This window comes from Xenopus laevis, chromosome 2L (assembly GCF_017654675.1).
Source record: "Xenopus laevis strain J_2021 chromosome 2L, Xenopus_laevis_v10.1, whole genome shotgun sequence".
NCBI classification, from domain to species: domain Eukaryota; kingdom Metazoa; phylum Chordata; class Amphibia; order Anura; family Pipidae; genus Xenopus; species Xenopus laevis.
In genome coordinates this window covers 135,530,298-135,539,384 of record NC_054373.1, presented here as the reverse complement: position 1 = coordinate 135,539,384, position 9,087 = coordinate 135,530,298, and positions in this window count along the sequence as shown.

Genomic DNA, 9,087 nt, shown 5'->3' with positions numbered 1-9,087 from the left:
TATCCTGACCCTTGCCTGCCTACGACAACTCTTCCTGCTTAACCCCTTGCTTGATCACCCGGTTTGACGATTCTGATATCCGCCTGCCTCGACCCAGCCTGTCTGACCATCCTTCTGCCTTATCCAGTCTGTCCGATTATCTGGTTTTGACCCCTTGCCTGTCTGACGATTCTGTTATCTGCCTGTCCTGATCCGGTCTGTTCCGTTTCCACCTGACACCTTGTCCTTGACCTTCTGCCCAGAGACTCTTGCTATCCGGTCGTGCCCCTTTGCCAGCCAGAACTCCTCGCCTTGTACCCCTCGTTAAGTCCAGGTGGCACCCAATTAAGCAGAGGGCTCCTCCCGAAGCCCAAAGGTGGTCACACTACTGGTGAAGCCGAGCCGAGACCAGGGTCCTTGGCATTTGTTCTGGTATTGGGTGCCGGCCGTGACATTATAACGGGCCATGATGGATGAAGAAGGTCAAGTCGCTGCTGCCGAGGTTCCCTCCACCACAGAACTGCTTCTCTCTACTCTGTTGCAGCGTTTGGAGAGTCAGGCGCAAAGACAAGAACACCTTCTGCAAGGCTTCCGTGACCTGTCGAATAGAGTGGATGCCACTGAACAGTTGCTAGTGGGTCCTTCTGCAGTGCCGGGTAAAATCCATGAGCCTAAGATCTCCTTCCCCGACAAATTCAGTGGGGATAGGACCAAATTTTATGTCTTTCAGGAGGCATGTAAATTGTATTTAAGTTTTTTCCCACACTCCTTTTCTTCTGGAGAGGATAAAGTGAGGTTTATTATGACCTTATTACAGGACGACCCACAAATATGGGCGCTAAGGTTATCCCCCTCTGACCCTGCCCGCCTTTCCCTTGAAGTTTTCTTTAATTCTATGGCAATCCTTTACGATGACCCGAATCGTGCCTCCTCTGCCGATGCCGCAATTCGTAAACTTCGCCAGGGAAAGAGAGTTGTAGAAGAGTATTGTACAGAGTTTCTCCGGTGGTCAGTGGAGACCGGTTGGAACGATGCGGCTCTTCGCAGCCAATTCCGTTTAGGGCTTTCTGTGTCTGTAAGAGACAGCCTGGTAAATTACCCCCTATCAGCTAACTTGGATGATCTAATTACTTTAGCCATCCAAGTTGATAGAAGACAAAGGGAGAATAGGGGGGAAAAGGGCACTTATTCTCTTCCCGAGGATATTAGTGTAAAAACTCCTTACCCCTCTGTGTCTCTGCCTCAGGAGGAACCCATGCAATTGGGTACTATTCATTTAACTCCTGAGGAAAAGGCTCGCAGACGGTCTCTGGGTCTATGTATCTATTGTGGGGAGATGGGTCATTTCCTTAACCTGTGTCCTAAGAGGCCAGGAAGCTTCAAAAACCTAGATGAAGGTAGGGAGCTCCATTTGGGTCAAGAAGTTTTCTCTCCCCAAATTTCCTCCAGGATTGTGGTTCCTGTTAATTTAATTTGGCCTGCTGGTTCTGTAAGGGTTTCCGCTTTGGTAGATTCTGGGGCGGCGGGGAATTTCTTAAATGCTAACTTTGCAAAGAAGTTTAATATTCCCTTAACACCTCTCATTCCTCCCGTAAGGATTCTGGCCATTGATAAAAACCCTTTGAAGTCTGGGCTGGTAACCCGGAAATCTGTGGCTTTGACTATGTGCATTGACAACTTGCACTCAGAGGAGATATCCTTCCATGCTATCGAGGGTTCTCTATCTTCTCCTCTGATTTTAGGGTTACCATGGCTGCAGGCACACAACCCCCACATTGATTGGGTAACTGGGGAGGTTATTCAGTGGGGTTCTGGGTGTAAAGATTCCTGTTTTGTTTCCACACTTGGGGTGGCAGCTGCTTCCCTCACAAAACTCCCTTCTGCTGAATTTTGCTCCAAGTCCTGTTCAGGGGTACATAGTTCCCTTTTGACTAACCCTGTCGCTCTGAAAAAGACAGCTGTTAAGTCCCATGGGGAGGTACCTAAATATTGGGTTGGGGATTTGGTTTGGGTTTCCACGGGGAATATCAAGCTTAAAATACCATCTTTTAAGCGGGGGCCCAGGTTTATTGGTCCATACCCCATAGTGGAGATTGTAGACCCAACCTCTGTCCGTCTTGAATTGCCTGATTTATTTTTGTTATCTAATTTATTTCATATTTCTGTTTTGAAACCAGCCATACAGTTCCCTCAGCAATCCTGCCCTTCCCCAGTATTGGCTAAGACTCTGGCCAAATCAGATGTCAAGGGTAACCATCTTAAGAGACAGTCCCATCCCTGGTCTCCTGGTAAGGTTGAGGGTCCAGTGGCCCCTCTTAGAGGGGGGGGTAATGTAAGAAACTTACCCTGGTGGTCTAGTCGGCAGCGAGGTCCACGCCGCGTCCTTGGCCTGGACGCCCGCTGCGCCGCTCCTATCCTGTCCTTGCCGGCGCCATCTTGGATTACTAGGGCGCGCGCCTGTGCGCCTCTTAAAGGCGCAGGCGCGCTGGCGTGATTGCGCCAGCGCGCAACGGCGCGAAATTGCGCACGTTTTGGCGCCAATTGGTTCCCTATTTAAGGCCCATTCAGACCTATAGCCAGTGCCCGTTATAGGATCTTATCCTGTGGTTTCCTGAACTTTTGCTACCTGTTTCTGAATTTGCTATCCTGACTGATTATCCGTGTTTGACCCAGCCTGTTCCTGACTACTCTGCATTCTGTATCCTGACCCTTGCCTGCCTACGACAACTCTTCCTGCTTAACCCCTTGCTTGATCACCCGGTTTGACCCCTTGCCTGTTTGACGATTCTGATATTCGCCTGCCTTGACCCAGCCTGTCTGACCATCCTTCTGCCTTATCCAGTCTGTCCGATTATCTGGTTTTGACCCCTTGCCTGCTGACGATTCTGTTATCTGCCTGTCCTGATCCGGTCTGTTCCGTTTCCACCTGACACCTTGTCCTTGACCTTCTGCCCAGAGATTCTTGCTATCCAGTCGTGCCCCTTTGCCAGCCAGAACTCCTCGCCTTGTACCCCTCGTTAAGTCCAGGTGGCACCCAATTAAGCAGAGGGCTCCTCCCGAAGCCTAAAGGTGGTCACACTACTGGTGAAGCCGAGCCGAGACCAGGGTCCTTGGCATTTGTTCTGGTATTGGGTGCCGGCCGTGACAATGTCCCATCCTAGATTTGGTTTCTGTATTTTTGGCAGGATTCAGGACAGAGCCCACACTCAATGTTTTTATTTTTTTTGTTCACTGGAAGATTTGAGGTGATTCTGAGGTTCTGAGGTTTGAGGTTTCACTGTTAACATTCATTTATGCTCTTTCATAACATTAAACACTTTGGGCTGTCTTATTGAATCCGAAAAAATGCAAATTCTTAAAATGTTTGTTTGACTCAATTGCACCTGCTATACTGGTGTTTAATAGCATTCAGTAAAATGATTTTGAGGTATATAGATACCTTTATGTAATTGTTTTTGGATCCACCTTGGCCTCTGTGCTGTATATATGCTGAAAAAGGTCTGTGAATAAAGACACATTTATTTCACTGAATATGAACGAGTGCGGGTCAATTTACTGGATTGTATTATCAAACTTTGACCAACGCACCACCATCGACTGAATTATATCCGGGAGGAGTGCGTTCACTGTACCGACATAATATATATATATATATATAGAGAGAGAGAGAGAGAGAGAGAGAGAGAGAGAGAGAGAGAGAGAGAGAGAGAGAGAGAGAGAGAGAGAGAGAGAGAGAGAGAGAGAGAGAGAGAGAGAGAGAGAGAGAGAGAGAGATGAAGAAGCTCGCACTCACAGGACTTATAAGGTCAAAAAAGGTGTTTATTTGGATCAAAAATCGACTAACGTTTCGGCTTGCACTCAAGCCTTTCTCAAAGTGGTGAGAAAGGCTTGAGTGCAAGCCGAAACGTTAGTCGAGTGTGAGTGTGAGCTTCTTCATCTCTCTACATAATTCTTGGGCTTTTTGCACCCAGGCAACTTTGACCTTTAGACGTGGAGTATTTTCTTTTTCTCTGTAATAATAAAACAGTACCTTGTACTTGATCCAAACTAAAATATAATTATTGAAAGCAAAACCAGCCTATCCAAATTATGATAAGATCCCTTATCTTGAAAACCCCAGGTCCCAAGCATTCTGGAAAACAGGCCCTATATATATATATATATATATATATATATATATATATATATATATATATATATATATATATATAGGTACACAAAACTGGAGCACTCGTTATGTAGCAACAACTGCCTGGGTGCACCTCTTGAGAAAGGCTTCAGTATAGAAGCCGAAACGTCGAAATAAAATTTTGGTTTTTTGGACACCTTTGAAAAGACCTGGTTGTGCGTTTTTTGTACAGCAATTTGGTTTATATATATATATATATATATATATATATATATATATATATATATATATATATATATATATATATATATATATATATATACACACAAGATAATTATTTATAGAGGTGAGGCTAAGGTTACCTGATTATATAAAAAAAATCAAGAACACTTCTGGAAGATCTGCACAAGCTACCTATCATTTAGAAGCAATCAGTTCAACAACTAGCATTTATTAGAAGTGTCTCTTATTTTCTAGTGCTTTGGTAACCTTCAGCAAGGCACAACTGATACAGACCACCGAGGGAAAATACTGCAGAGCATTCTTGGAAAAAAAAAATCCTCCCAGAACCAAATGATAAATAGATGGAGGAAACAAGGTCCATAAGTTTCTTAGCATAGGAAAATACCAGAAACAGTTAGCCTTTTTAAAGTAATTGTTCTGTAGAAATATACTGGATAAACTAATAAAATGTTTCCAATATAGTTAGCCAAAAATGTAATCTATAAAGGCTGGCATGAACAGATATCTAACATAATACCCAACTTCCTGATTTACATCGCTCTAACTCTTTTAGGGGCAGATTTACATATGGTCGAATATCGAGGGTTAATTAACCCTCGTCGATATTCGACTGCCGAATGTAAATCCTTTGACATCGAATATCGAAGTCGAAGGATTTACCGCAAATAGTTCCATCGAACGAAAAATCTAACGAATAAATCCTTCAAATCGTTCGATTCGAAGGATTTTAATCCATCGATCGAACGATTTTTCTTCGACCAGAAAATTGTTAGGAAGCCTATGGGGACCTTCCCCATAGGCTAACATTGCACCTCGGTAGGTTTTAGGTGGCGAAGTAGGGGGTCGAAGTTTTTTTTAAAGAGACAGTACTTCGACTATCGAATGGTCAAATATTCGAACGATTTTTAGTTTGAATTGTTCAAGTTGAAGTCGAAGGTCGAAGTAGCCAAAAAAAAAAAACATTCGAAATTCGAAGTTTTTTTATTCTATTCCTTCACTCGAGTAAAGTAAATGTGCCCCTAAGGGGGGTATATATTAAAACTCTAATTTATCTAATTATTTTAAAAATCAAAATTTTAATTAACTCCCAACCAACCAACCAACCACAATTTTGCTTTGTTTACTATAAAATCCAAAAGAAAATTGTACATGTGGGAAAAGGTATCCATGAAATTGTGCGACAGTTGGAATCATGTGACTTTTTCTAATTGTTGCTCGAAAATCTTGACTTTTTCGAGTTGTCGCCCAAAACCCTCAACTTGTTCGGATTTTTTGAATAAAAACCAGTGCCAAACATTCCAAAACCCTTAAAACATCATGAAGGCAAAAAAAAAATTTAAACGGGACATCTGCCATTGATTTTTATATGACTTCGACATGTTTTAGAGTATTTTTGGATCCGGATTTTTGCAGCTTTGAAACATAATAAATCTTGAATTTTTTTTTGAGTTTTTGATTTTTTTTCCTCTCTAAAAAAACTCGACCAAAAAAATTCAAGGCTTAATAAATAGGCCCCAATGTCAGGGACTTAAAGGGGGGGGGGGGTGCACATAGAACATAAATGTTCAGTATATCTGTAGAAATAAGTCACTGGACTTGCTGTGTTGTTCTTGAAGACGTTTCACCAGTCATCAAACTGTCTTTTTCAATTCAGATTCTGAAGTTGGGTTCTGACTATTATGTTAAACATCTGCTCACTCCAGCCTTTATACATTACATTTTTGGCTAACTAACTACATGTTTTATTTTGCACAGCCTATCTATTTAGCCAGTTTTTATTTTTACACTGAAGTGTTCCTTTAAAGACTGTTAAACGTTTTTTCACAATTTATCTCAATGTGTGTCTATGGGGGGAATCTGTACTGGAGAAAAATAATGCTTAGGCACAAGATTAACTTTTTTAAAAAATTACACATCCATAAATAATTACAAACATTCCTTTGCGTACATGTTGAAAACAGAAAATATTCATTCTAGACACAAAAGCCACAATCTTAGTTTTACAACAGCTTGAGGGTAGAGGAATTAACATATCAGAGTTATCATTTTTTTATGAATGATTTATTGTCTAATGTATTATAGGCAGTACATTTCTACACATACAATTAGTAAAGTGAGGTGAGTCTGAATCTTTAAAATAAAAATCAAATCTTCCTTTTCATGGCATGGCAAAGAAAATAATCATCCATTCTATAATATCTGCTGTATTTAAATACAACATATACCAAGTAACTGTAGATTATATAGCATATTTCGTTTATGAAAGAGGAAAGATATACAAAGCAACTAATTGGCAACTGTACACATGACAGTAGTCCCGATATAAAAAATGCACTGAGTGGTATGGCAAACTATATGTAGCTCCACATTAGGCAATTTATTAGTATAGTATAACCTACAGTATTAATGGTTGAAGCAAAAGCTCCAAAACATTTAGATACTGTACAAGCCAAAGGGGATATATCCTGGATGGCAGATATGTATCGCGTGTCTTTAGGGTCTGAGCAATCAATATTGCATGTATAGAGTGACCCCTTTATGACACACCAGAGGGTTAACCAGCCAGAGGTGTGGGCTGGGCAGCAATGGGGTGTTTAAGAGAGTGAGCAGCAGGTGTAAAGGGGAAAGCTAGGAGCTACATGTGGGAGCTGCCTGGGTTTTGTGGAATGGCTGAACTGACAGAGACCTAGCCTGCTTAGTCTTTTTGGGGACTGAACGCTAAAAACTAAAAGCTTGTACCCATCACATGCTTATTTTCCACCAAGATGTCACTAGTTATAAACAGTGAGTTCTGATGTCATTTCTGTCATATGACTCACTGAAATTTGTGTATATATAATAAATAAAGGACCCTCAGTTGCAAAATATGAGGATATTAGACGTTACCTTGGAGTTCCATGACCTGTATAAAAACTCTCGGCCTTCGGCCTCGTGTTTTTATATGGTCATGAAACTCCTCGGTAACATTATATCCTTATATTTTGCAAGTATTATATAGTTTTGCACTATATAATACACAATAGCCATGAATATCCTGTAAATTATATCCTTAAAAACAGTGCTTAGTGATGTCATTGGTTATAATCAGAGTTTAGTGATGTCATTTTTGTCACCTGACTCACTGGGACTTGTTCGGTTTAACAAACCAAAATTAAACCGTCCTCCAAGGCCTTGGAATAGTGAAAAAAGTGGGAAATTTTATTTCAACGTTTCAGCACACCAACTCGGGCCATCTTCAGGAAGTGAAAAACATACAACACAAGTGCCAGATTTATCCATGGATAAATCTGGCACTTGATAAAGGTCCCCAGGTGGGACCAAAACGTTGGACACAATGCTGTGTTACAAATAAAAACACTTGATTCATCTTAAAAATTTTATATATATATATACAAATTATATACAACAGTTAAAAAGATGGTAAACACAGGACTGAATATGCCTTTTTAGGTGCTGGCTGGTTCTGAATCTTAAATAAAATTGTTCCAAATGCCTTGTTTCCAAGGTTCAGGTTAGCAGCCAGATCCAGAATTATGCACAGCTTTCGGAGAGCTCGTTAAGAGAATTCTATTAAATTTGATTATAAATGCCAAGGACAAAGAATTCGAGCACACAGGACAAAGTTTTAGACTGTTCTGGACAGAACACTGATTTTCCAAGATTATTAAATTGTGTAAGTCACAAAAAGGCGTCTATTGTGTCTGTGCTGTAACCATTATTTTTCCTCACTTATCTGAACCAAGTAGTTTTGGAGAAAGTATACACATTTCTGGTTAAAATGGTCAAAGTGTCAATCTATACCTACTCTGATTTAACTATTAAACCATGTAAATTGTTGCCGGAACATGAATGACATTTGTAAAAAAAATAAAGGTCTACTAGGAAATGGAAAACATTATGAATATCTTTCAGGAAAACAATATCCGATCTTTGATAAATCTGTCCTTAATCTTGAGACACTGAGATAATTGCTTACGTCTGCTACATACCCAGATGCTTTTGGTTATTATTTAATATTATTCTCTCATATTAAGACGTTCACATAAGCAGATAAATGTTTTTTATAAATGCCTACATTGAATAGTGTATGACACTTACTTTGCTGTCATTTTCCAGTGGCTACACATTTGCTGCATAAAGAATTTCAAAAAAGGACTGCTTCATTATAATATCGCTTGGCCATGAAACAAGAGTGTTTCAAAGTGGATGGTATATTTTACAATTATTCCTATCATTTATGGAGTATATTGTGCTGTGTACTTGATCTTAGAAACTGCTTGCACTCCAATTACCAATTTTGAATATCCTGCCAGAAGTATTTTATATGGGGAACCTGAGAACGAATTGCCAAGCACTAATGCAAACGTTATTCAGTTAGTTGTTTACAATATTTCTCCTTTATTTAAAATGGAACTTTTATATCTAATGAACCTTGCTTGCCTTGCATTTTAGTAATAACTTATAGTTAAGCAAAGGCATCCATCGTGAAATCGGCTAAGGGCTGTGATTTCAATTGAAATTCCATGCTATTGAAGAGATAACATGCTTCATTTCATATATCAATTTTACTCAATGTTATAGATGGCAGTTTTGAGAAAACCATTTCTGAGAAATATATTTATGTTTATGTTTATTTAATTATAAATATAGAAAACAAAACGAATCATGTAAAAGTCAATGGTGAAAAACAGAAACAGCGTTGTGTAGGTTTCAGGTGCTTAATAGAATCTTCAAAA